The sequence below is a fragment of the Oncorhynchus clarkii genome, chromosome 18 (assembly GCF_045791955.1).
Source record: "Oncorhynchus clarkii lewisi isolate Uvic-CL-2024 chromosome 18, UVic_Ocla_1.0, whole genome shotgun sequence".
Classification (NCBI taxonomy): domain Eukaryota; kingdom Metazoa; phylum Chordata; class Actinopteri; order Salmoniformes; family Salmonidae; genus Oncorhynchus; species Oncorhynchus clarkii.
Genome location: NC_092164.1, coordinates 58,967,130 through 58,994,505, shown reverse-complemented (window position 1 = coordinate 58,994,505; position 27,376 = coordinate 58,967,130). Strand labels below are relative to the sequence as shown.

General features: G+C 43.4%; 1 pseudogene; it reads right to left on the bottom strand.

Annotated features, from left to right (window-relative positions):
* Positions 1–1,345: 1,345 nt before the first annotated feature.
* LOC139372383 (peroxisomal ATPase PEX1-like) lies at positions 1,346–27,376 on the bottom strand (annotated as a pseudogene).

Genomic DNA, 27,376 nt, shown 5'->3' with positions numbered 1-27,376 from the left:
TCTTACTGGTTGGTAGGTGATCAAATACTTATGTCATGCAATAAAATGCAAATGAATTACTTAAAAATCATACAATGTGATTTTCTGGGTTTTTGTTTTAGATTCCGTCTCCCACAGTTGAAGTGTACCTATGATAAAAATTACAGACCTATACATGCTTTGTAAGTAGGATAACCTGCCAAATCGGCAGTGTATCAAATACTTGTTCTCCCCACTGTAGATAGTGTGGTCTATAGCTTATCATGACATACTCTACAATCAGGTGAGCAAAACCTTGAGACTTCCTTAGATTTCGTGAACCAGCTGTTGTTCATATACAGTGCCTTGCCTTGCTTTACCTCTCAGACTATCACAGTGCAGGTGCATTTATACGGAGACTTGATTACACACAGGTGGATTGTATTTATCATCATTAGTCATTTAGGTCAACATTGGATCATTCAGAGATCCTCACTGAACTTCTGGAGAGAGTTTGCTGCACTGAAAGTAAAGGGGCTGAATAATTTTGCACGCCCAATTTTTCAGTTTTTGATTTGTTAAAAAAGTTTGAAATATCCAATAAATGTCGTTCCACTTCATGATTGTGTCCCACTTGTTGTTGATTCTTCACAAAAAAATACAGTTTTATATCTTTATGTTTGAAGCCTGAAATGTGGCAAAAGGTCGCAAAGTTCAAGGGGGCCGAATACTTTCGCAAGGCACTGTATGTGCTTTCAGCTCGTTCCATTTATTTCCCAGCGATTGAACGTTAGCTTGCAGGACGGAAGGCAAGGGCAGATTAGCCACAAGGCACCCTTGATCTTTTTTCCATTAAATCTCAGTTTCCTTCTCCAGCGAATCACCTGGATCTGGGCCTGGCCGTGTGTCTGTAGTATATCCCTCCCATCCGACTCATTGAAGAAGAACTCTTCATCCAGTTTGAGGTGAGCAATCGCAGTTCTGATGTCCAGAAGCTCTTTTCAGTCATAAGAGACGGTAGCAGCAACATTATGTTACGAACAATGCGAATAAACCAACAAAATAGCATGGTTCGTGAAGAGCAGATAAGACGGCAGCCCTAGCCTTTGGCGCCACGTTAGTTTCATCTAACCAATCACGTTCATTCTGCCCTGATTGGAAAGACTTAACAGGTGAAACCAATAAAAAGTACCCACTGACCTATCATCCAATATCATCCAACCAATCACGTCATCCCCAACTACCTCTGTAGGTGGTCAGGAAGATCAGATCTTTTAATCGTCTATACCGGTCTAAAAAATGTGAGCACAATCAGAATGTAGTTGTAACAGAAAATAAACAGCTGATAAATTAAACGCAAAAAATATGAAGTAGTAGCATACAATGATATAATTAATTTGTTTAATTTATTGTGATACATTGTACAGATAAGATTTACAGGATCAATTAGGGCTCTTTTCAATCTGGATCGCTGAAGTGTTACAGATTGCACGATAGAAATGTAAAGGTAATTTCTGGTTGAGACGACACAGGGGGTTTACCGTGAATGCAGCCTCCTCTAACGTAGGAACGATGCCTTTAAATTTCAATCACACTGTAACGCTGAACTTCCGTAATATGGATTGAATAGAGTCCTTAGTCCGTAGGAAACATTATTACAATCATCTGGCTGTACAAAAACTGTATGTCAACTTGTCCACATCATACAAAATTGTGCAATCTTATTTACATTTTAATTACAAAATGTGTGCATGAGATTCAAATTATATAGAAGATAAATTGCAAATAATTGCATCAATGATGGCTATATTACAGAAAATTAAACATTAAATAAACAGGTCAAATTTAACAGATGGAGACACGTCATTAAGTGAGGGTTACTCTTTGGCCGGGTTTGAACGTCACTGTGACCTGAGGCTTACCTTGTCCTGAAGCTCCAAAGGACCGAAAATACAGAAAACGAAAATGTTGGAAAGAGAAATGCTTTTGAGGAACATAGTGGAAGAAAGTAAAACATTTGTCATACATAAAAAAAGTTAGAAATGTGTTGATGCTTTTTGTTATTTATCTTAGCTTTGTATTTTAATAGCTCTTTGTCAACAGCAAATTAAAAAGAATAATACAAAAAAACAGCAAAGTAAGAATAACAGAATAACGTAGCTAGCATGGTGTCAAAACTATCTTGAAAAGACAGTATTCAATAGCTGTCATATTCTTGCCGGTGTCACCTCTCGACATCAACGTATCCATCAGGACAATGAGAGATGACAGAGACACCCAGCAGATGGATTCATCCTGTGAGAAAATGGAACAAAATGTTCTTTGTGACATTTTGTTTTTTCCTAGAAATGTAGCAGAACAAAATGGAGGAATAGGCCTGGTTGCCAGTTTCAATCCGTTTCTGTTTTAGCCAACTCCTCTGTCACTTGTTGTCATGCCAAATATGGAGTTGTCTGAGGCAATAATAACAGATCTGGCAACCAGGGTAAAGGATGAAGGATTTTGACATATATTTGGTGTGTGTTTGAATCTATTTTGATTCTTGAGGTATGATTGATCAAAATATATGACATCTACTACATTGTTATCAGAGCAAAGATGTACTGTAGTACTACTCACAGGTCTAAAGGAGGAATGATTTGAACATTTGGGGTTTATTTCCATCTACTTTGACTCATGAGAAATGATTGCTGAGAAATACTGATATCTGATACATTTTTATGGAGAGCAAATGTGTTTCCCAACTCCAGCCCTCGAGTACCACCAAAAGCTCACATTTTTGTTGTAGCCCCAGACAAGCACACCTGATTAACCCATAAGATTTTAGGTAATTAGATAATAGGTCATTAGATTTGAACCTTAGGGGGTTAAGCTTGTCAACTAATCTTCAAGCCCTCAGTGAGTTGATTTAGGTGAGTTTGTCTGGGGTTACAACAGAAATCTGTGCTGTTGGTGGTACTGGAGGAGTTGGGAAACACTGGTCTAGCGAGTAAGAGCCAATGAATTGCACGATTTCAGATAAAAGTATCAAACTTGGTAGGTGTACTATGAATACTGTAGTACTACTCACAGGTCTGTGTACCTCCTCCAGTCATGCCTACTAAGGGAGGCTCTGGTGGCATCCACACAGGAGCAGACCTGGCCTGATTGGGCCCTGGACCCTGGACTGGGACACTGTCCTCCTGCACGCACAGACAGACAGACATCTTCTACAGTTGTTTATTTGGTGTTATATTATCAGTGCTTTTAGAGAAATGTATGACAAGTACTTAATAAACACATTATTTTAGATAAGGAACTAACAGTAGCTTGTTTGTAGTTGCTTTTAATGTCGCTGATGTCCAGTCGGCAGTGTTCTAGCTGGTCATGGCTGAGCTCCTCGTATCGTACTGTAGAAGGGACATGTAGGGGTGGGAGCAGCCAGAGTCTCTGACCGACGCACCGACGCACTCATTAGAGTTGGGCCCGAGACACCCTGGGTGTTCTAGGACCCGGGAGAGAGGGGGTGGACCAAACAGCTTTAGTTTACTTTCCTCATGATAGTGTGTGATTGTACAATCTATCAATAATATCTGTGTCCCAAATGGCACCCTATTTCCAATAATGTGCACTACTTTTCTATGGGTCCATAGGGCCCTTGATCAAAAGTAGTGCACTACATAGGCAATAGGGTGCTATTTGGGAAGCATGTGATCATCATCTCACCAGTCCTAAGGTGGAAGGGTTGCCCAGCTCAGAATCATAGGAGCTGCTGAAGTACAGTCTCCAGAGGTTACCATGGGGGTCTTCGGTGGGACGTCACTGGGGTCCATGGAGTGATTCAGCCTGCTCCCGCCTTCTCCCGCAGAGTCACTAGACCCACTGCTGGGGTTCAGGAAGCTCATGACGCTGTCCAAACCCGACCCCAGGTTCTGGTGAAATTAATGTGCTTGCTGAAAGAACCATAAATACTTCATTTTCTATAAGAAATGTTGTTTTCTAATTATTCCTACAGCTCTTTGCCCAGACAAGGGCCCATTTGAGACATGGGTGACATGGAGTGGATTAAATTGGCTAGACTCATCCAGTACTACTACTACCTTGATATAATTGAATGTACTGTATGTGTCCTTTAGCATTTCATATTGGATGGGTTTGGGTTTGTGGGTCATCACATTGATGTGGGAAATGTCACACCTCCACTGCCATTAGCCCCAGAGCACCCCCTGGCTGTAGGATGACACATGCAGCAGGCTGAACACCAGGCTGCTGTGGATGGCCTCTAGCTGGGTGTTGTACAGCAAGGATTTCAGGTCAGCTCCAGCTCCAGTGTCTGTGGCCCCTGCCGATGTGCCCTTGAGCAAGGCACTTATCTATAGCGACTTAGGGTTAAGAGCATCTGCTAAATGACAAAAAATGTTATGTCAACAACCCAGGCTGGGAGCAGCAGAGTGGATACAAATTATCACTAATTTTCATACAAAGATAAAATGCTTTCTTCCATTAAAATCCTTCAAAAGCCTACAGCTGCATGTTTCTGAAATATCACACTTCTTTTGACAAGAGCCTTATTGGCCCTGGTCGGGAGGGGGACAGTAGAGACTATAGACGACTGAGTGTGGTTCAGAGCTGGTCAGGAGGGGGACAGTAGAGACTATAGACAACTGAGTGTGGTTCAGAGCTGGTCAGGTGAGGGACAGTAGAGACTATAGAGGACTGAATGTGGTCCAGACCTGGTCAGGAGGGGGACAGTAGAGACTATAGAGGACTGAATGTGGTCCAGACTTGGTCAGGAGGGGGACAGTAGAGACTATAGAGGACTGAATGTGGTCCAGACCTGGTCAGGAGGGGGAGAGTAGAGACTATAGACGACTGAATGTGGTCCAGACCTGGTCAGGAGGGGGACAGTAGAGACTATAGAGGACTGAATGTGGTCCAGACTTTGGTCAGGAGGGGGACAGTAGAGACTATAGAGGACTGAATGTGGTCCAGACCTGGTCAGGAGGGGGACAGTAGAGACTATAGAGGACTGAATGTGGTCCAGACTTGGTCAGGAGGGGGACAGTAGAGACTATAGAGGACTGAATGTGGTCCAGACCTGGTCAGGAGGGGGAGAGTAGAGACTGTAGAGGACTGAATGTGGTCCAGACTTGGTCAGGAGGGGGACAGTAGAGACTATAGAGGACTGAATGTGGTCCAGACCTGGTCAGGAGGGGGACAGTAGAGACTATAGAGGACTGAATGTGGTCCAGACTTGGTCAGGAGGGGGACAGTAGAGACTATAGAGGACTGAATGTGGTCCAGACTTGGTCAGGAGGGGGACAGTAGAGACTATAGAGGACTGAAGTTATCTTACTCACTAAATGATATTGCTGGTAAAATAACTGTTGATCAATGGATTGAACATAAAAAAGCAGACTAAGCAAAGCCTAATGAAATGTATGTAAAGCATATGACAGCAGTGTCCGTTCTCAGTGCCCCCTTCCTGTCTCCGTACCCTGTAGTCCCTCCACCCCATCCAGCTGGGTGACCACCTGGTCAGTGACACCTGTGTTGTCGTGACCCCTCCTGGGGGTCAAAGTCAAACCCAGACTTTTGACTTTCTTCCTCTTGAAAAGCTCACTTATGACCTCTGCAAGAGACAGCCCAAGTTTGATAGACTCTGGTCTCCACTACGCAACTATATTTCAAATTGGACAGAGTGAATGGGGTGATTAGGGAAATGAGCAGATACATGTTGTGTAAGGTGCTGTAAAAACAAATTATTTGCTCGTCGTCTCAGCTAAGGCTGGAAATGGCTAACCTTGATAGTGCTGCTGTGTCACACCCTGACCTTGTTTTGACCCTGACCCTGTTTTTCTATATATTTTGGTTAGGTCAGGGTGTGACTAGGGTGGGTACTCTAGTTTTTGTATGTCTAGGGTTTTTGTATGTCTAGGGGTTTTTGTATATCTATGTTGGCCTGATATGGTTCCCAATCAGAGACAGCTGTTTATCGTTATTTCTGATTTGGGATCATATTTAGGTAGCCATTTTTCCTCATTTGTGTTGTGAGATCTTGTCTATGTATAGTTGCCTTAGTGCACAGCAGTAGCGTCACGTTTCGTTTAATTTGGTTGTTTGTTGTTTTGTTAGGTGAGTTTCAGTTTATTAAAATTATGTGGAACTCTACTTACGCTGCGCCTTGGTCTCATCATTATGACGAACGTGACTTTTTTATTTTTTTGTTGTCTGTCACTGAATGTGGAATGTGTTTTGTTGGTTGATTGAAAAATAAATCTTTAAATTGAAAAAAAGAAAACATCAACAATCACCAAACAATACTTGTTCCCCTCACGGGGGGTCAACTTAACGAAGTCCATCATAAAGTGCTCAAAAGGTCCTTCAGGCCTTGGATGGGACGTGGGGGATACTGAAATGCAGCATTCAACAATATTAGTCATGCGAATCAAACATTTCTTGCAAACACAGTAGAACCTACTGTACACCAATATTTATTCACAATATCCACTATCTCTCCTTTTGACACATGGTCTTGACCATGAGACAATTTGGCAAGGAAATGGAAAGCACAACGGGGCATGGCTGGTCTGCTCATCTGTAAGTTGCCCATCCAATCTACCTACCTCATCCCCATATTGTTTTTATTTACTTTTTTGCTCATTTGCTCACCAGTATTTCTACTTGCACATCATCATCTGCACATCTATCACTCCAGTGTTAATTTGCTAAATTGTAATTACTTCGCTACTATGGCCTATTTATTGCCCTTCTTTTTTCTATTGTGTTATTGACTGTACGTTTGTTTATTCCATGTGTAACTCTGTGTTGTTGTTTGTGTCGCACTGCTTTGCTTTGCTTTATCTTGGCCAGGTTGCAGTTGTAAATGAGAACTTGTTCTCAACTGGCCTACCTGGTTAAATAAAATGGCTGGTCGGCTCCACTCATCCAGCCACACACCCGAAGTATCTTTACGACAGCACCCAGCCCACTTGCCTCTCTGACTCATCAACCGTTGCCTGCAAATCAAAGACGTCATCAACAGAGAAAGGTTTGGTGGGAGCTGGAACTGCTGCCATCTGTAGGATGGGGGAAACAGAACAGGAAGCAGCCAATTTAGCTACACGGTCAGCTTCAGCGTTCCCCAGAGAAATGTTGTCATTAGAGGAAGAATGTGTTTGACACTTGATTATAGAAAAAGAGGAGGGTAGCTGGACCGCCTGTAAGAGAGACGAAGCAAGGTTACTGTGTGCAATCGGTTTTCCAGACGAGGTCAAAAACGCTCTATTCTTCCACAATGTTCCAAAATCATGAACAACACCAAACGCATATCTTCTATCAGTGTAAATGTTAAGAGAGATGTCCTTTCACAAAATACAAAGCTCTAGTCAGGCGAAAAGGTTCTGCCGCCTGGGCTGATAAGTGTGAATTGAGTCGAGCACTCTCCACAGTTTCCAAAACAGTCACTGCATAACCAACTCATTTATCCCCTTTTTTCATTTCTCAGACCTATCTACAAAAAATTCAGTCTGGATTGTCTAACGGGGTGTCTCTCAAGGGCTACAGTCAATTACAATAGCTACGTCCCAGTCATCATCTTCACCGGCATTTGCTGTAGGGAGAAGAGTTGAGGGGTTAAGAATTGTACATTGTTTCAGAGTAACATGAGACATTGTCAACAGAATGTTCTGATAGTCTAGCAGTCTCGCATGTGTCTAATGAGTCGTTCTTGCCTGTGTAATAATTGCGTGCACAGCATGGGGCACATGGACTTGGGCTTATTTTGATCTGACAAACACAAGCAAGGGGTAGACATTGTTTGTTTCAATTTTACCAATTCTATCTCAGCTTCATCAGTCCATATCACAACTTCACTCACATCCATCTTTCTATCATGAATACAATCCTGCAGCGGTTGAACTCTCTCTGCATAGTCTTTCAACCACGGTCAACAGTAACCAGCCACACCTAACAGACATCATGTGCTGCTTGGTTTAGGCAAAGCTTTAATTGCCTCTAATCTATCTTTGGAGGGTGCAACCCTCAGAAGTAATGTCATGACCTACAGTGGCAAGAAAAAGTATGTAAACCCTTTGGAAATACCTGGATTTCTGCATAAATTGTTCATAAAATTTGATCTAATCTTCATCTATGTCACAACAATGCACAAACACAGTCTGTTTAAACTAATAACATACAATTATGTTTTAATGTCTTTATTGAACACAGTGTAAACATTCACAGTGCAGGGTGGGAAAAGTCTGTGAACCCTTGGATTTCATAACTGGTTGACCCTCCTTTGGCAGCAATTACCACAACCAAACATTTTCTGTAGTTGCAGATCAGACCTACACAACGGTCAGGAGGAATTTTGGACCATTTGTTACGTACGCTACAACTCAACTCCCCGTGGAGTAAAAGAGGTATGTGATTGTAGGTGCGAGTAAGGATGACAAAAGGCAGAGAATTTACCGTTTACTGGTAATTTATTCCTTCACACGATAAATTTGGGGGAAAGGGGCTGAACGAAACCAAAGCAAAGAAAGTAAATGTCAAAGCCCCATCTTACCTGCCTACCCACTTACCTAACCTTTTAGCACCTCCTGGTGTGCTAACCAAAATACAGGGGGTGGTCCGCCCAGGTCTTCCCTAGTGTGCATAGACTGTAAATACTACTGGTTATGTATGCCCGCAGGCCTCCTGCCTAAGCACTCCCTAGTTGCTTTGGGAACAAATGAAACAGAATACAAACGTAAGTAAACAATTTCAAGAATCAAAAACACTTCGTCCTATTGACACACACAGGACATACTAATAAGCTCTCTTTCTCTGAGCAACAAACTAACACAGGACATAACAATCAGCTCTCTCCTAACAAAGGAACACAGGCTTTTCTAGCTTCAAGAGGAGTCCAATGGGAAACAGCTGTATCCTCTGACGAGAGGGCGGGGTCAGCTCCAATTAGCAATGGGGCCGACCAATCAGCTGCTTGGGGGAATTTTAGGAAGCCATCCTGAAACACACATACAAACAAAACCACAATACAGAAACAATACATGTAACACCATTCCTCTTTACAAAACTGTTCAGTTCAGCAATATTCTTGGGATGTCTGGTGTGAACTGCTCTCGGTCATGCCACAGCATCTCAATCGGGTTGAGGTCAGGACTCTGACTGGGCCACTCCAGAAGGCTTATTTTCTTCTGTTGATTTACTTCTGTGTTTTTGCATCATTGTCCTGTTGCATCTCCCAACTTCTGGTGAGCTTCAATTGGAGAACAGTTAGCCTAACATTCTCCTTCAAAATGTCTTGATAAACATGGGAATTCATTTTTCTGTCAACGATAGCAAGCTGTCCAGGCCCTGGGGCAGCAAAGCAGCCCCAAACCATGATGCTCCCTCCACCATACTTTACAGTTGGGATGATGTTTTGATGTTGGTGTGCTGTGCTGTGTCTTTTCCTCCACACGGTGTTGTGTGTTCCTTCCAAACAACTCAACTGTAGTTTCATCTGTCCACAGAACATTATGCTGGTAGCGCTGTGGAACATCCAGGTGCACTTTGACAAAATTCAGACGTGTAGCAATGTTTTATTTGGACAGCAGTGGCTTCTTCCGTGGTGTCCTCCCATGAACACCATTCTTGTTTAGTGTCTTACGTATTGTAGACTCATCAACAGAGATGTTAGCATGTTCCAGAGATTTCTGTCTTTATCTGATACTCTAAGATTCTTCTTAACCTCATTGAACATTCTGTGCTGTGCTCTTGCAGTCATCTTTGCCAGACAGCCACTCCTAGGGAGAGTAGCAACAGTGCTGAACATTCTCCATTTATAGACAATGTGTCTTACCATGGACTGATGAACATCAAAGCTTTTAGAGATACTTTTGTAACCCTTTCCAGCTTTATGCAAGTCAACAATTCTTAATCTTAGGTATTCTGAGATCTATTTTGTTTGAGGCATGGTTCACATCAGGCAATGTTTCTCGTGAATAGTAAACTCAAATTTTGTGAGTGTTTTTTTGGGCAAGGCAGCTCTAACCAACATCTCCAATCTCATCTCATTGATTGGACTCCAGGTTAGCGGACTCCAATTAGCTTTTGGAGGTCATTAGCCAAGGGGTTCACATACTTTTCCCAACCTACACTGTGAATGATAAAATTATGTATTCAATATAGACAAGAAAAATACAATCATCTGTGTGTTATTAGTTTAAGCACACTATGTCTGTCTATTGTTGTGACTTAGATGAAGATCAGATCAAATTTGATGACCAATTTATGCATAAATCCAGGTAAATCCAAAGGGTTCACAAACGTTTTTCTTGCCACTGTAAATATTTAACGGAGCACCAGCATAACTGCATTTTACTAGGGGAAAATCAACCATGCTTAAGTGTCCTCGTGACATCTTTCCTCTGATTGTGAGCAAACCAACAAATCGTCAACATACTGAACAAAAGTACTCGTAGCACGCGCTCCAGCAGGTGTATCTTACTGATCATCCCTAAAGCCAACACCTCATTTGGCCGCCTTTCTTTCCAGTTTTCTGCTGCCTGTGACTGGAACGAATTGCAAAAATCGTTGAAGTTGGAGACTTATCTCCCTCACCAACTTTAAACATCTGCTATCTGAGCAGCTAACCGATCGCTGCAGCTGTACATAGTCCATTGGTAAATAGCCCACCCAATTTACCTACCTCATCCCCATACTGTTTTTATTTATTTACTTTTCTGCTCTTTTGCACACCAGTATCTCTACCTGCACATGACCATCTGATAATTTATCACTCCAGTGTTAATCTGCTAAAATTGTAATTATTCGCCTACCTCCTCATGCCTTTTGCACACAATGTATATAGACAATTTTTTTACTGTGTTATTGACTTGATTATTGTTTACTCCATGTGTAACTGTGTTGCTGTCTGTTCACACTGCTATACTTTATCTTGGCCAGGTCGCAGTTGTAAATGAGAACTTGTTCTCAACTAGCCTACCTGGTTAAATAAAGGTGTTCTCAACCTGCCTACCTGGTTAAATAAAGGTGTTCAGGTCTCTTCAAGCACAGGGGTACTAAAGAAAGCATTAGAATAAATCATTCACTGAAAAACAACAACTACCTGGAGGCACCTGGGATAAAATGGTAACAGTGTTAGGCACCGGGGGTGCTCTAGCATTGTTTACTAGTCTAAGGTCTTGTACAAACGATAATCACCAGATGGTTTCCTAACAGGTAAGATTGGAATGTTGCAAGGCAAATTCAGACAGTGCCTCTTTCAACTAATGCACTATTAATGGGAATAATATCCTTTTCAGCTTCTTTGCTAACAGGGTACTGAGCTTGGTAAGATCTGTGGGGGCTTTTTGGAACGACCACAACTGGTGCTGCTCCTTTCATACATCTAATGTCGGTCTTTGATTTAGCGCACAGTTCTTCAGGTATATCCTTCCGCCAATCAATGTGTGATTTATCTTGTAATACCAAAGGCGTGGTTTAAACAGGAATTGGTTATTTTCTTGGTGTTGTCATCGCAGTAGCCCATTATAGGGAATAGAAAGTTGCTGTTGAAGCTGACCACTTTCCTTCCCCTTCCCAGGCCACCCAATCAGTTGCTTCCATCACTTTCTTCATCCAAATACCCACATCTTTCCCTTGTGTTCCAGGATCTTTTGATAAGCTACAATGAGGAACAGAACTAGGGACTTCATACAAACTCATCTTACTATCCATCAACAATACTCCAGGTGCTACGAAGTCTTCTCCTCTGTATATCCCATTCATGGTTCTCAACTTTCTCTTTTTGTTTTGACCATCTCTGTTGGTATTCAGGGTCCTCTTCACATGAGGGAACAGCAGCAGTACAATGTAGGTAATCAGACACTTCCCATTCACCATGCAATAGGGAAGAGAGGGATTGCTCTCTCAGCTGTCTCTCAACATGTTGATCATTCAGGTGCCAAGCATAGTAACAGTTCATCAGGCACGGGAAGATTCCATTTTCTCTCGATCCCAATGACAATCCTTCAATACAGGCATGAGAAATTCATTTTACACATCAAATCTCTTCCTAATAAATGTACTAAATGTAGTGGGCAGGTAGAGTACAGGAATCGGTGTCTTCATTTGCCCTCTCGCCACTCCATGTCCAGGGGAAAAGTCAAACATTCAGAGGGAATTCCAGACGCTCCAACTTTCTGCATTGTTTTCTTTGAGAGGTAGGCAAACAGAGCAAACATTTTTAACACTGAGACTCCGGCCCGTGTCCACCAAAAATAGAATTTGATGTTTATTAACTAAAATATCAATAAGGGGGTTTTGGGTTGACAAGGTGGTCAATTTAGCATTTGATAGGTTTCTGGTTCTTCATCATTGTTTTCTTCATTATTTTCTTATTTTTTCCGCCTCATCCTATGGTTGGTAGCCCTGATGGCGGCCTCCTCTTCCAAATGGGTTGTTCCCCTGCACGCCCACAAGTTGGGACTGCCACTCTCCTTGGCCTTCTCCTGCTCCAGGACAGATGCCCTACCTTCCCCCAGTTGTAGCAGCTCCAGTCTGGCCCTCTGTAAGCTCCAGCAGGGGCCCCTCAGACTCTACCTCTGCCTCTTTGACTTCCACGATTGCCACCATTTTCTCTGTCCTTTTCCTCCTCCAGAGTAATACATCAGCTGTGCCTTCGTCAGTGTCTTTCCGTCCTTAGTTTATTTTTCTTCAACGGTCTTTCCGCATTGGTGATATGGCTTTACGTCAGACAGTGGTTTTGTTTCCCATGAAATACAAGTTGTAGTTACAGCCGTTTTCAGATCTTGTCTCAGGCCCGTCACCACAGCATGGCACAATACGCTGCTGTATGAGTCTTGGTCTGGCATCAAACCTGAGTGTTGGAGGAAGACTGTCTCCATTATTTCCATGTAGTCATTACATTTTTCATCCATTGCCTGTTTGGTGGAATGGATTTTCCGCCAGTCTATGCGTTTGGGGAAAGCAGCCTTTATAGCTGTAAAATCTAAATCCAGGTGGTCACCACGATCAGCAACTGGTACATTGTAGTCCCACGTGTTTATAGTCCTTCCATTTAAATCTCAAGCAGCGGCAGAGTATTTCTTCAATTTCTCTGGTAGTGGGGTTGTACATTGATATGATTGCTTTTACCTCTTCCTCAAACCTCACAGCATCCTTTGCTGGTTCAGTGACATCGTCCACTATTGCTTTTATTTCGTCAACATCCCACAGTTTCTCCATTTCCAACATCCCACGGTTTCTCCATTTCCAACATCCCACAGTTTCTCCATTTCCAACATCCCACAGTTTCTCCATTTCCAACATCCCACAGTTTCTCCATTTCCAACATCCCACAGTTTCTCAATTTCCAACATCCCACGGTTTCTCCATTTCCAACATCCCGCCTTCATCGGGGTTGGGGTAGCGTATTATTGGAAACATTCCCTCAAGCTTCTTTTTGGGGGTTTTCTTTCTATCCTTCTGCTGGTCTTTTCTGCTTTGTCCTTCATTGCTGTCCTTGCAGCTTCATCTTGGCTACTTCATTCCTCCTGCTTGCACTCATTACTTTGCTTCTTGTTTTTCTACTTTTTTATTTTCTCTTACATTTCTCCAGTTCTTTTCTGAGCTCTTCTAGCTCCTCTTCTTCACTCTCCCTCTCCTCTGTCCCTCTCTGCTCGTTCACTCTGGTCCTAGTTTTTGCTGGTGGCTTTCTGCCTTCAAGCTCCAGCATCTTCTGCAGCTCCTCCACCTGGCACAGGTTATGAGGGGACGGGAGGCCACCATCTTCGTCTGCTGGTGGAGGATTTGGCAGTGGCGGATACAAGGGGGGCCCTATGAAAGAGTTCCGCTCGGAGAAAGACCAGCCAGGCTTCTTTTTTTCTCTTCTTCCTCTTTCTTCTCCGGTTCCACTTGCTTTACCATCAGTCCTCTTACAGCTTGATCCTTCGCCTTTTCACTTCTCTCTCCCACTTCCTGAAAATCGTCCCAGTTCACTTTAACTTTATTTTGTTTTCTTTCAAGTTGGCCTCTCACAGACTCCAGTCTTTCTGTGCTCAGTTTCGCATCAACCGGGAAATGTCCATATGTCCATCTTGTCCAGTCTTCTGTTTGGTTCAGTAACCACCTACCATTTTTTTTGCCATTACGCTACACAGCCCTTTTGGTTCCAAGCACGGATCCTCCATCCTACTCTTACTATTTCCCTTTCCCATACTTAAACCCTATGTTGAACTCTTTCGGCGGAAAAACTTCCAGCTTAACACGTCATCGGGGCTGTCCAGTTAATTAGACAAGTACACAATACTCTCATCCACATAGTACTATTCCCAAACACAGTCAGTAATATCCCTTATTACTTTATTTATTTTAATTGAACCTTTATTTAACTAGGCAAGTCAGTTAAGAACAAATTCTTATTTTCAATGACGGCCTAGTGGGTTAACTGCCTGTTCAGAACGACAGAGTTGTACCTTGTCAGCTTGGGGATTTGAACTTGCAACCTTCTGGTTACTAGTCCAACGCTCCACTAGGCCACCCTGCCGCCCTACTTGTCCTTACCTCCTATGCATACATATGTATCTTCTGCGGTTCCTCTATAGCAGGGGTGTGCAACTCCAGTCCTCTGGGGCCTGATTGGTGTCACACTTTCTCCATCCCTAGCAAACACAGCTGATTAATCAAATTGCATTCTAAACTGAAGATCATGATTAGGTGATTATTGGAGTCAGGTGTGTTAGTTGGGGCTGTGACAAAACTGTGACTCCAATCAGGCCCTCAAGAACTGGAATTTCCCACCCCTGCTCTATCGTCTCCATAGTCCCTGAGCATCTATAGTCCCAATAGCATCCATAGTCCCTATAGCTACAGCATCTATGATCTCTACAGCATCCATAGTCCCAATAGCATTCATAGTCCCTATAGTTATAGCATCTATGATCCCTAAAGCATATACAGTCCCTCAGCATACATAGTATCAATAGTTTATATAGTCATAACTGCTATGGTCTCTATAGACTCTATTGTCTTGCCACTTCCCATACATATAGAATAGCTCCTTGTCCACCTTCTGCTATTCCTAGTGGTTCCCCGACCACTTCTCATAAATGCCTAAAATAACATAATATGCTATTATCAGTGGTTCTCAGACCACGTAGACACTTCTCATATAAAAATGCCTACAGACAATTGTCAATGATGCAAAGATTGTGGTGGAAATTCAACATCAGGGACACCTGAAGTCAAACTTAAATGAATCACAAGCTTTATTATCAGCAAGCTGGAGAGGTTACATCAGAAGCTCCGCTGGGGCAGTCCCAACAGTTGTCTTATATACGGCTATACAGAGAAGTTATATTTGCATGATTTAGCATAATTAATTCATCATTACCGGTGGCTCGCACATGTGACTGACCAATACCTCACAAGGCCTTCTCTCTCCAAGTTGAGACCTTGAAACTGACATACCTTGGTTGTTCCCATAGCAACATTCTAGGCGTACTGCCAAGTTGCTTATCAGTAATAGTGAGGATTCCTCCATACACGATCAGTCAGTCACCTGCATGAACCCATCTAATTGGTTATTTGAAAAGTATCATTGATTTGACACACAAACATAACATTTTCCTCACACAGTTAACATTTAATGTGTTGATTTGAATATATTAAGTCTGATGAGATAGCAAAGCTTGTCACTAGTACCTGTATGTCTGTATCACTAAGAGCTAATAGAAATAACTGATCAGGCTCTTCACTCTCCGGCTCAGGTTCTGACTTCAACACAGTCAGAGCAAACTCCACCTTCCCTGAAGGGAGAAGATCAAGACTGTATTACATTTACACTGCACTCCATACTCTTTAGGTGAGATTGAATGTCCTGCTGCCAACAGTCACAGAGTGACTTCATGCGTGTGTCCCAAATGTCACTCTATTCTCTTTATAGTGCACTACTTTTGAACAGACCCTATAGGACAATAAAGGGAACAGCGTGCCATTTGGGACACACAATATGTGTACCTTCAATTGCAGGTACTGTAGGAGGATTGTGTTGCAGCGGCCCGTCAGACAGGCTAGTGGTTCGTGGCTCTAGGTGTGCAGCCAACCCAGCAAGGCAGTCTGAATCTCCACCTCCCTCTCTGCCGCAGGCTAGGAGGACACCAGGGCAGGGGTCAAACGGCAACATGGCATTCAATACAACCAGCTGCCAAAGAGCTATACATTTACACCACGTGTCAAATTCATTCCACGTAGGGCCAAGTGTCTGCGGGTTTTTACTCCTCCCTTGTACTTGATTGATTAATTAAGGTCAATAATTAGTAAAGAACTCCCCTTACCTGGTTGTCTAGGTCTTACTTGAAAAGACAAACAAAAAAACTGCAGACACTTGGACCTCCATGGAGTTTGATACCCATGATTTACACCATTCTATTTACCTCATGACATGGGAAGTACAAGGTTAGGATAATCAGAACAATACATTCAATAGAATTACATATGATGTCAAATGTAAATGTTACTCACCTGTGGTTGTAAAGGCTGCAGGTAGATACTGGTGGCTACTCTAGGAGTTGATTTGATTGGCTTGATTCTCACTGATGAGTGTGGGTCGAAATGGAGCCTAGTTCCCAGGGATAGTGGGATCTGAGACATACAATTATGCTTGAATACATATAGCTTCAATATAAATCAGTTTACAATATGAATCAATTTACACAAACCTGTAAACTATGTCCTAAGAGCTAATGGAAACTATGATTGGGTAGTATGATTTTGCTCAATAATGTTCTGTGCTGCTACCATGTTGTGCTACTGCCACGCGTTGTTATGCGTTGCTACCATGCTATGTTGTCATGTGTTGCTGCCATGCTGTTATCTTAGGTCACTATTTATGTAGTGTTGTCTCTTTTTTGTGATGTGTGTTTTGTCCTATATTATAATTTTTTAATTGCCAGCCCCACTGGAGACCTTTTGCCTTCTGCTAGGCCCGTCATTGTAAATAAGAATTTGTTCTTAACTGACTTGCCTAGTGAAATAAAGGTTAAATAACATTTAAAAAAAAAAAAAAAAATTGAGAATAGTTTATTTGATTAGGCCTACATTGTGCCCAACTTTTAGACCATGGCTAATGTACATGTAATCACCCAGACCCTTCCACTGTGGAGCTCTTCCTCTCTAAAATATCCTTTCAGTTCCTCTGTATGGTGACATACCACCTTGACTACAGTCGTGGACAAAAGTTTTGAGAATGATACAAATATGAATTTTCACAGTCTGCTGCCTCAGTGTCTTTAGATATTTTTGCCAGATGTTACTATTGAATACTTAAGTATAATTACAAGCGGCAAAGGCTTTTATTGACAATTACATGAAGTTGATGCAAAGAGTCAATATTTGCAGTGTTGACCCTTCTTTTTCAAGACCTCTGCAATCCGCCCTGGCATGCTGTCAATTAACTTCTGGGCCACATCCTGATGGCAGCCCATTCTTGCATAATCAATGCTTGGAGTTTGTCAGAATTTGTGGGTTGTTGTTTGTCCACCCGCCTCTTGATGATTGACCACAAGTTTTCAATGGGATTAAGGTCTGGGGAGTTTCCTGGCCATGGACCCAAAATATTGATGTTTTGTTCCTTGAGCCACTTTTGCATTATGGCAAGGTGCTCCATCATGCTGGAAAAGGCCTTGTTCGTCACCAAACTTTTCCTGGGTGGTTGGGAGAAGTTGCTCTCGGAGGATGTGTGGGTACCATTCTTTATTCATGGCTGTGTTCTTAGGCAAAATTGTGATTGAACCCACTCCCTTAGCTGGGAAGCAACCCCACACATGAATGGTCTCAGGATGCTTTACTGTTGGCATGACACAGGACTGATGGTAGCGCTCACCTTGTCTTCTCCGAACAAGCTTTTTTCCGGATGCCCCAAACAATCGGAAAGGGGATTCATCAGAGAAAACAACTTTACCCCAGTCCTCAGCAGTCCAATGTACCTTTTGCAGAATATCAGTCAGTCCCTGATATTGTTCCTGGAGAGAAGTGGCTTCTTTGCTGCCCTTCTTGAGACCAGGCCATCCCCCAAAAGTCTTCGCCTCACTGTGCGTGCAGATGCACTCACACCTGCCTGCTGCCATTCCTGAGCAAGCTCTGTACTGGTGGTGCCCCGATCCCGCAGCTGAATCAACTTTAGGAGACGGTCCTGGCGCTTTCCTTTAAGTTTTTGATTATCTGATAAATGGTTAATTTAGGTGCAATCTTACTGGCAGCAATATCCTTGCCTGTGAAGCCCTTTTTGCGCAAAGCAATGATGACGGCACGTGTTTCCTTGCAGGTAACCATGGTTTACAGAGGCAGAACAATGATTCCAAGCACCACTCTCCTTTTGAAGCTTCCAGTCTGTTATTCAAACTCAATCAGCATGACAGTGATCTCCAGAATCACTGACATGATGTTAGCTGGTCCTTTTGTTGCAGGGCTGAAATGCAGTGGAAATGTTTTTTGGGGATTCAGTTCATTTGCATGGCAAAGAGGGACTTTGCAATTAATTGCAATTCATCTGATCACTCTTCATAACATTCTGGAGTATATGCCAATTGCCATCATACAAACTGAGGCAGCAAACTTTGAAAATTAACATGTGTCATTCTCAAAACTTTTGGCCACGACTGTACAGCGGCTTCCTCTTCCCTGTCCCCTGCATCATCACCAGGCTGGGGAGCACCACCAGCACCTCCACTCTTCTTCTTCTCCATGGCCAGCTTGGCCCTCCCTCTCACCCTCTTGGGAGAGAGCACCTTGGACAGTAGGCCATATGTCACAGCTGGCTAGCCACCATTGATATTACACTCCCATCTGCTGGCCTCAGGTCAGAATGAGGTCAACCCCAAGGCTGGCACTCAGAGGGCCAGAAGACACGGGCGGTGCTCGGCATACTCTGAAGACTGAGTCACTGAGGAGGGAAGAGATGTTGGAGATGGGAGAGACTCTCTCACTGGGTCATAGTTCCATGTTAGCATGTACCTGACCATGTTCTTTAGGATTGCTATCCCGCCCCACTGCTGGGGGCACTGGAGGCCAGCAGCGTTGGGACATTGTTCTACAGGAAGTCCAGTCTTCTGAATGCTCTCCAGAGAGGACCTGGAGGAGGGTGAGAAGTCAAAGTTCAGCTGCCTGTGGATTGGCTGGTTCTGATTGAGTAAGGATGTTCTAAAAGGAGCGCCGAAGCGGTCCACATTTCCAGCACGGATTTTAGGAGACATGCAGCTCTGTGAACTAGAGGTCGACCGATTAATCGGAATGGCCGATTAATTAGGGCCGATTTCAAGTTTTCATAACAATCGGAAATTGGTATTTTTGGGGCGCCGATTTGCAGATTAAAAAATATATATATATATTATATTTTTTTACACCTTTATTTAACTAGGCAAGTCAGTTAAGAACACATTCTTATTTTCAATGACGGCCTAGGAACGGTGGGTTAACTGCCTCGTTCAGGGGCAGAAAGACAGATTTTCACCTTGTCAGCTCAGGGGATCCAATCTTGCAACCTTACAGTCAACTAGTCCAACGCAATAACGACCTGCCTCTCTCTCGTTGCACTCCACAAGGAGACTGCCTGTTACGCAAATGCAGTAAGCCAAGGTAAGTTGCTAGCTAGCATTAAACTTAACTTATAAAAAACAATCAATCATAATCACTAGTTAACTACACATGGTTGATGATATTACTAGATATTATCTAGCGTGTCCTGTGTTGCATATAATCTGACTGAGCATACAAGTACAGAGAGGCAAAAAAGTATTTAGTCAGCCACCAATTGTGCAAGTTCTCCCACTTAAAAAGATGAGAGAGGCCTGTTATTTTCATCATAGGTACACTTCAACTATGACAGACAAAATGAGAAAAAAAATCACATTGTAGGATTTTAATGAATTTATTTGCAAATTATGGTGGAAAATAAGTATTTGGTCAATAACAAAAGTTTCTGAATACTTTGTTATATACCCTTTGTTGGCAATGACAGAAGTCAAACATTTTCTGTAAGTCTTCACAAGGTTTTCACACACTGTTGCTGGTATTTTGGCCCATTCCTCCATGCAGATCTCCTCTAGAGCAGTGATGTTTTGGGGCTGTTGCTGGGCAACACGGACTTTCAACTCCCTCCAAAGATTTTCTATGGGGTTGAGATCTGGAGACTGGCTAGGCCACTCCAGGACCTTGAAATGCTTCTTACGAAGCCACTCCTTCGTTGCCCGGGCGGTGTGTTTGGGATCATTGTCATGCTGAAAGACCCAGCCACGTTTCATCTTCAATGCCCTTGCTGATGGTAGGCTTTGTTACTTTGGTCCCAGCTCTCTGCAGGTCATTCACTAGGTCCCCCCGTGTGGTTCTGGGATTTTTGCTCACCGTCCTTGTGATTATTTTGACCCCACGGGGTGAGATCTTGTGTGGAGCCCCAGATCGAGGGAGATTATCAGTGGTCTTGTATGTCTTCCATTTCCTAATAATTGCTCCCACAGTTGATTTTTTCAAACCAAGCTGCTTACCTATTGCAGATTCAGTCTTCCCAGCCAGGTGCAGGTCTACAATTTTGTTTCTGGTGTCCTTTGACAGCTCTTTGGTCTTGGCCATAGTGAAGATTGGAGTGTGACTGTTTGAGGTTGTGGACAGGTGTCTTTTATACTGATAACAAGTTCAAACAGGTGCCATTAATACAGGTACGAGTGGAGGACAGAGGAGCCTCTTAACCTCTCTGATCTCCCCATCCCGGATCCGGTATCAGGAATACAGACTCAAGCTCATTACCATAACGCAACGTTAACTATTCATGAAAATCGCAAATGAAATTAAATAAATATGCCATCTCTCAAGCTTAGCCTTTTGTAAACAACACTGTCATCTCAGATTTTCAAAATATGCTTCTCAACCATAGGAAAACAATAATTTGTGTAAAAGTAGCTAGCTAGCGTAGCATTTAGCGTTAGCATTAGCGTTAGCATCCAGCACGCAACATTTCAACAAAAACATAAAAGCCTTCAAATAAAATCATTTACCTTTGAAGAACTTCTGATGTTTTCAATGAGGATACTCTCAGTTAGATAGCAGATGCTCAGTTTTTCCAAAAATATTATTTGTGTATTAGAAATAGCTCCGTTTTATACATCACATTTGGCTACCAAAAAAACCCGAAAATTCAGTCCTCAAAACGCAAACTTTTTTCCAAATTAACTCCATAATATTGACTGAAAACATGGCAAACGTTGTTTAGAATCAATCCTCAAGGTGTTTTTCACATATCTCTTCATTGATATATCGTTCTTGGAAGCATGGTTTCTCCCCTCAATCAAATGGAAAAGTACAAGCAGCTGGCAATTGCGCACCGAATTCCACGCAGGACACCAGGCGGACACTTGGAAAATGTAGTCTCTTATGGTCAATCTTCCAATGATATGCCTACAAATACGTCACAATGCTGCTAACACCTTGGGGGAACGACAGAAAGTGTAGGCTCATTCCTTGCGCAATCACAGCCATATAAGGAGACAATGGAAAACAGAGCTTCAGAAATTCTGCTCATTTCCTGGTTGACGCATCATCTTGGTTTCGCCTGTAGAATGAGTTCTGGGGCACTTACAGACAATATCTTTGCAGATTCTGAAACTTCAGAGTGTTTTCTTTCAAAAACTGTCAAGAATATGCATAGTCGAGCATCTTTTCGTGACAAAATATCGCGCTTAAAACGGGAACGTTTTTTATCCAAAAATGAAATAGCGCCCCTAGAGATCAAAGAGGTTAAAGAAGAAGTTACAGGTCTGTAAGAGCCAGAATTCTTGTTTGTTTGTAGGTGACCAAATACTTATTTTCCACCATAATTTGCAAATAAATTCATTAAAAATCCTACAATGTGATTTTCTGGATTTTTTTTTCTAATTTTGTCTGTCATAGAATCATAAAACACGGGACGAGATGTTAAAAACTGTCCATTGTGCCAATAGATGGAATGCACTCGCATGAGATTTGCCGTGATGTTGACAGAGTGGCATGGGAGGTTTATTTCTTAGACTGGGTTAAGATGTCAATTTTGGGACACATCCTCAGTAGTGTGCCTTCGAATCAGTGGGTGTTTCGGTCTTTAATCACTAAACACCCTCATCAAAGGTGGCCAGCAAAAGGGTGATCAAGCCGTAGCTTGTGTCCCATGCCCAATTAAGATGTCCCACAGGACTATGCAAGGCAGGGGCGTCCTCTTCCCTGAGCCAGTCCTACAGCTGACCGCATACCTCATATGCCCTCCTCAAGTTGGAGGGATCGGAATTGGGTTCTCAGGTGGGGGTGGGGGGTCATGAAGTTATAGCCCAGCAAGGGTCCTTCCGTTTAATCCAGATCCACTGGCTGCCTCTTTCAGCTGCTTGAGAAACTGCTCTGACGGTCTGCCGCAGAGCCTGTCCATGGATTCCAAGTTCTTTCAGCAACCTGATGGTGGAAGAAGCCACGAATCCTCTGCATCCCACTTCAACTGGCCAGACTTTTACATTCCAGCCACGCTGAGTTGCGTCTGCTGCCAACTCTGTGTAACGCAGTTTCTTACGCTCGTAGGCCTCTTCAACAGAGTTTTCCCACGGGACTGTGAGCTCTATGATGTACACAGCCTTTCGTGAAGGTGGAAAAATTAGTTGCTGGCCAATATCGACAAGCATCTTCCAGTCCCGGGCCATGGCTAGGTGTCCAGTTTCTGGCTTTGTAGGAGGATAATTGGGCCTTTTCTGTCCCTCCCGGATGAATGTTGTTGTTTTGACGGGATTGCTTGTTTTTGGAGGTAATGAATTGGTTGCACTCCTCTTGCTCTCAAGTGCTGCAGCTAGGCTCTTGAGGACCTGATTGTGCCTCCAGGTGTAGCGGCCTTGTGAGAGGCTGGTCTTGCAACCTGTCATTATATGCCTGAGAGTCGCTGGAGCTGGGCAGAGGGGGCAGGTCGAGTCCTCGCCATACCATTGATGTAGATTTTTTGGTGATGGAAGCACATCATAAACAGCTCTTATGATGAAGCTGATGTTGCTTGCCTCCATTTGCCAAAGCTCACTCCAGTTGATATTTCTCCTCTCCAGGCCTTCCCACCGCGTCCATTGCCCTTGTTTAGCAAGAGACAGCCTTTGCACTTCTTGCAGTCTCCTCCTGTCTGCGCACCTCCTCGACCACCAGCTTCCTGCGTTCAGATGTTGTTGCCTTATGGAACGTTGGTTTGCTTGCTGCCAGGCCAAAGCCTCCTCTTCCATGCTGGATATTCCCCACAATGTCTTGGTGTCTCAGGGCTGATGTTGCTTGCTGCACAGCCTTGGATGATGTCCATTTCCATCCAGTTTGTAGGGGAGGTGCAGCCTTGCTAATGGTCTGGTCTTTGGAGTCCTTCAATGTCATCTGAAGTCTTACTTTAGAGCACTTGTACTCCTCCGTTAGACTTGTAAGAGGTAGTTCAAGGACCCCTTTGCCATAGAGGCCGATGTTACTCAAGCATCGTGGGACACCCAGCCATTTCTTCACGTATGAGGTAATGGTTCGCTCCATCTTCTCCACTGTTGTTATTGGGACCTCATAGACGGTGAGTGGCCACATTACCCGGGGGAGAAGTCCAAACTGTAGGCACCAAAGCTTGAGCCTCTCAGGCAGTAGGGTCTTGTTGATGTTCTCAAAACCGTCGGCGATGTCCTGCCTTACTTGCTGCACTTGATCTTTATCCCGGAGGCTTTCGTTGTACCATCTACCCAGGCTCTTGATGGGTTGCTCCGACACCGTTGGTATCGGGTCATCTCCAATGCAGAACCTCACATCTTTAAGCTGTCCCTTGACTATGGAAATGCTTCGAGATTTGCTTGGCTTGATTTTCATCCGGGCCCACTTGATGTTATCCTGCAGTTTTGCAAGTAGCCGCCTGGTGCATGCTGCAGTGGTGGTCAGTGTAGTCATGTCATCCATGTATGCTCGGATAGGTGGGAGACGGAGCCCCTCCTTAGTTCTCTCACCGCCGACCACCCATCTCGATGCCCTGATGATGACTTCCATGGCCATAGTGAAGGCCAGAGGATAAATTGTACAGCCTGCCATTATGCCTACTTCCAAGCGCTGCCATGTTGTTGTGAAGTCAGGTGTTGTGAAACACAATTGCAGGTCTTGGAAATAGGCCTTTACCAGTGTAGTGATGGGTTCTGGTACGTGGAAAAAGTTGAAGGATTCCCAGAGGAGTTCATGGGGAACTGAGCCAAAGGCATTGGCCAGGTCGAGGAAGATGACATAGAGGTCTCTCTTGTCCTTCTTAGCTGTTTGGATCTGGTGCCAAATCATACTAGTATGTTCCAGGCAACCAGAGAAACCAGGAATGCCTGCTTTCTGTACAGATGTATCAATGTACTTGTTCCTTTCCAGATAAGTGGACAGCCTCTGTGCTATTATACTGAAAAAGATCTTCCCTTCGACGTTGAGAAGGGAGATTGGTCGGAATTGACTGATGTCTGTCGCATCCTTCTCTTTCGGGATTAGCACACCACCAGCCCTTCGCCATGCCTTTGGTATTATTTCCTTCTGCCACACTATCCTCATGAGCCTCCAAAGAAAGCGTAGAACATCCGGGGCGTTCTTGTAGAGCTTGTATGGTACTCCATTAGGCCCAGGAGCCGAGGCCGCTCTTGCTCTTCGGACAACGTTCTCTACTTCCCTCCATTTTGGAGGGTCAGTGTCCAGATTGAATTCTGGTGGTTGAATAGGTGGGATGTCATGTGGGATGATTATCTGCTCATGCCTTTTCATGTCCTGGTGGACCTTTTCCAGATGTTCTTCCAGTTCAGGCTTTGGAGTTTTTAGGATTCCGCACTTTTCCTTTGCGAAGAGATCTTTGACAAACTTAAAGGGTTTTTTATAGAACTGTGTTCTTGAGTGTTCCTTCTTCCTACGAAGTTTCCTTAAGTTTTCCGCTCTTCGCAAGGTTGCCAGCCGACATTTAATGTCTGCTTGGAGTAGCATGAGACCTTCTCTCTATGCATCAGAGGCCTTCTTCCACTGCTTCCTCAGCTGCCTTCTCTCTCTGACAAGTATCTCGATCTCCTGCTGCCTCCTAGATTTGGCTGGTGCGGGTGGTGTCTTGCCACTTCTCCTTTCGTTTACTCCAAAGCGCTCTTCTCCGTAGTGGTAGATAATGTCTCCCATCCTTTCAAGCTTTTTCTCTGCTGTTCCTACCTGTTGTTCCAAGATTTTTGTCAGGTCGTTGTTGATTTTTTCCCACTCTCTCTTTTCAACAGCTTTGGGCCACTTCACACTCGGTCTGTGCCCTTTGATCTTTTCCTGTTTTAGAGGTCTCTGTGGTTGGGTGAGTTCATCCACCGGCATTTCTGTGCTTGTGTTATCCTCCTCGGTTACAGGGGTGCTGATGCTCTGCGAACTTTGGTTTTAGTTGAAGTGTACTACCTATGATGAAAATGACAGGCCTCATCTTTTTAAGTGGGAGAACTTGCACAATTGGTGGCTGACTAAATACTATTTTGCCCCACTGTCTCTTAGTATCTGACTGAGCGGTGGTAGGCAGAAGCAATCGCGTAAACTTTAATTTAAACAGCACTTTCATGCGTTTTGCCAGCAGCTCTTCGTTGTGCGTCAAGTATTGTGCTGTTTATGACATCAAACCTATCAACTCCCGAGATGAGGCTGGTGTAACCGAAGTGAAATGGCTGGCTAGTTAGCGCAAGCTAATAGCGTTTCAAACGTCACTCGCTCTGAGCCTTGGAGTGGTTGTTTCCCTTGCTCTGCATGGGTAACGCTGCTTCGATGTGGTGGCTGTTGTCGTTGTGTTGCTGGTTCGAGCCCAGGGAGGAGCGAGAAGAGGGACGGAAGCTACACTGTTACACTGGCAATACTAAAGTGCCTATAAGAACATCCAATAGTCAAAGGTTAATGAAACACAAATGGTATAGAGGGAAATAGTCCTATAATTCCTATAATAACTACAACCTAAAACTTCTTACCTGGGAATATTGAAGACTCATGTTAAAATGAACCACCAGCTTTCATATGTTCTCATGTTCTGAGCAAGGAACTGAAACGTTAGCTTTCTTACATAGCACATATTGCACTTTTACATTCTTCTCCAATACTTTGTTTTTGCATTATTTAAACAGAATTGAACATGTTTCATTATCTTCGAGGCTACATTTATTTTATTGATGTATTATATTAAGTTAAAATAAGTGTTAATGCAGTATTGTTGTAATTGTCATTATTACAAATACATTTGAAAAATTATTATTATGCATTTATTTATTTTTAAATCGGCCGATTAAATCGGTATCGGCTTTTTTGGTCCTCCAATAATCTGTATCGGCGTTGAAAAATCATAATCAGTCGACCTCTACTGTGAACGGCTCTGATTGACCGTACGGTACAGTTGGGGAGACTGAAGCTGCAGAAGAAGAAGAGTATGGAGGATAGTATTACATCAACTCTTTCTTTGTATGAGCTGTTGAGTTCATAGCTGGTAGATGTTGAAAAAATTACAAAGCGAAAATCAGTGCTGACCCGATTAGGATGTAGATGAGTGTTCTCTGGTCCACCCACACAGGAAACACTGCATCAGGAAACACCACTCTATTCTGCTCCAGGAGCTGCTGCACTGTGGAGCTCCTGAGGACACGACAGGGTTGATTTAGTCTCCTTCAACAATGTAAATGACACAAAGACCACTCTAAACACAGGTACTCACCAGGATCTCCAAGTCGTCAGAGGTGAGTGGGTCCACAAACACCTGCTGTACAGACAGGACCTGCTGGCATGGCCGCAAGAAGCCCTGAAACCATACAACACGAGTTAGTAAGTGGAAGAGGTTGTAAAGGTATGAGTTTGGGGAATGTGCAACAAGAGAATTAGTGAAGAGTGGGACATCATTACCTGCTCTCCATCTTTGAGTCCAAGCTTCTCTCCCAGTTGCCTGCTCAACTCTACTTTATGGTCCTCTTCGTTGGCAGGGCCTCTGCTTCTGGTCCAGCTGAGGAACACGTGGACATCATGACCCCAGGACAGCCCCAGAGCCAGGTTCTGTATAACACAGAAGATAATTAATTACATGAACAAACATGGGAAACATGGCATTCCACAAAAAAACTATCAGACTAACTAGAAGACATGGCATGAAATGGTCACAAGTGCAAGTTAGCTACCGGTAGTATAATTATAACTTGAAACAAACAAAAAGAAAACAACACTAGCAAGCTACATACAGTAGCCAGCTTGTAGCTTACCTGGTGAAGCGAGAGCGGTGTTACCAAGAAAGAGGTTGAAGAAAGCAGCTTTTCGTGTTGTTAAAAACCAATGTGACAGATTAGATGCCATTATTTCCCAACATAACTAAATATGTTGGCAATATGATCTAAACGCAAATGAAGTAGCTAGATTACTTGAACGTGATTTTACGGGTCGC